Source organism: Vicugna pacos, chromosome 3 (assembly GCF_048564905.1).
Source record: "Vicugna pacos chromosome 3, VicPac4, whole genome shotgun sequence".
NCBI lineage: Eukaryota > Metazoa > Chordata > Mammalia > Artiodactyla > Camelidae > Vicugna > Vicugna pacos.
The window spans coordinates 80,828,615-80,830,427 of NC_132989.1; the positions used below are offsets into that span (position 1 = coordinate 80,828,615).

At 50.9% G+C, this 1,813-nt stretch overlaps 1 pseudogene; it reads right to left on the minus strand.

Moving 5' to 3' along the window:
- Positions 1-253: 253 nt before the first annotated feature.
- LOC102533500 (eukaryotic translation initiation factor 3 subunit F-like) lies at positions 254-1,515 on the minus strand (annotated as a pseudogene).
- Positions 1,516-1,813: the final 298 nt, after the last annotated feature.

A 1,813-nucleotide genomic window follows, 5' to 3' on the forward strand; every position in this document is an offset into this window, starting at 1 on the left:
AAGTCAACTATATTCTGTATAAAGTAAGCCATTAATTATGGAAAGAAGAAACTTAAAAAATCAATCATCTCTGTTGCAACAAAGGTAACTGTGAGTAGTATTATGACTCCTCTATTACCATATTTTCCCCCAGAAGCTTCAGAAGGCTCTACTGCTTGCTAAGTACTCTCCAAAAATTGGCTATAAATGGTACAAATGAGCAGTTATCTAAATGCAGCAGAAGATATTTAGGGATAAATGACAGATTATTAGACTTTATTTTGTTGTTTTTTTTTCAAAAGGTAGGTTATGTTTATTTGGAGTCACAATCAGTTGACTGACTCAGTGTGACTCAAACTACAAAGAAACCATTTCTCCTTCAGTCCATTCAGAGTGGGCTGTGGCCCAGTCTGGCAGGAGTGCTGCCTGGGGCCCATTCACAGGTTTACAAGTTTCTCATAGAGGGCAATTTATGACTGCATGAGATTGGCCAGGTAGGTCACCATCAGCAGGTCGTTGACGTTGCTATTGAGCATGGTCTCAAAGTCCTCAGGAGCTATTTTGGGGACCTGGTTAACCAGACTCATCAAGAAGCGGCCCACGGTATTGTAAGCAGACACCTTTCCATACTGCACGTCCTTTGCATACTGCAGCACCGTGCTGAGGGCGTCCTGGATGCGGGCCGACGCCCCGCCCACCTGCTGCAAGTCACTGGAGAGGCCCATCACCCGGTTGAGGCTAAAGCAGGTCTTAATGATCAGGTCAACTCCGATGCATTCAGTGTCATAATAAGCATATTTCACTATCAGCGGTGTGAACATCACCCCCATAGTCCTCCCAGGAACACCCATTAAAGTGCTGACGTAGGCCTTGATGCTCATGCGGCCGTTCTGGAGGCTCGTGTCCTCGGTGAGGTGGATGGGGTTGGGGGCTTCCCGGCTGTAGTACTCGTGGATCAGCATAGAGTGCTCTGTGATGTCATGATCTGTGGCATACCAGCCCAGGATGAGCTCATTTGGAGAGACTTTCTTGTGCAGTTCATACATGTTCTTAGCAAATTCCATGTCAACAGCCACCTCATCTGACTCATGGTGCGGCACTGAAAAGCAATTGGGTGACTTCCACTGAGTGCTTGTCGACGGTTCCCAGCAGGGTCCCGATAACTCGGACCACGCGGCCGCCGGGGAAGGGCCAGGGAGAGCAGGACTAGGCAGCGACTGTGCTGGGGTCTGCGCTGGGGTCTGCGCTGGGGTCTGCGCTGGCGCTGGCGCTGAGGCCGGGGGTCTAGCCCGGAGCCGCGGTCCCAGACGCTGCTGCCGCGGGGTCAGAGGCTAAGGCTGGAGCCGGCGCCGGCGCTGGAGCGTGAACGGAGGCTGAGGCTGGGGCTGGGGCTGGGGCTGGGGCCTGGGCCGTGGCTGGGGCTGGGGCCTGGGCCGGAGTCGGGACCAGAGTTGGGGCCGCAGCGGGGGCTAGGGCTGGACTGGCGGGAGGAGCGCTCGCCGGTACTGCCGGTGTGGCCATCTTGTCGAGAAAGCTATTAGACTTTAAAGTGAAAAAAATTGCCTGCAAAATCGAGGTCAAGGAGACAAAAACCCCACAGAGGTAGGATAATTTTGTGCATGTCGGCCACTTGCCTTAGCTACCTTCTGCAGTGTGGGGATAATTATGCTTATTCCCTTTCCTTAAAATAAATCGTATTTTACTATTATTACTCAGACTAAGCTAATCTTTTGATCTCTAGACAAGCACTTTCTAATAAGTGCAGAGATGAAAGTCTGGGATAAAACATGTGTTTTCAAATAATGCCTTTGGGGTTGTTGATGTCAACATACTA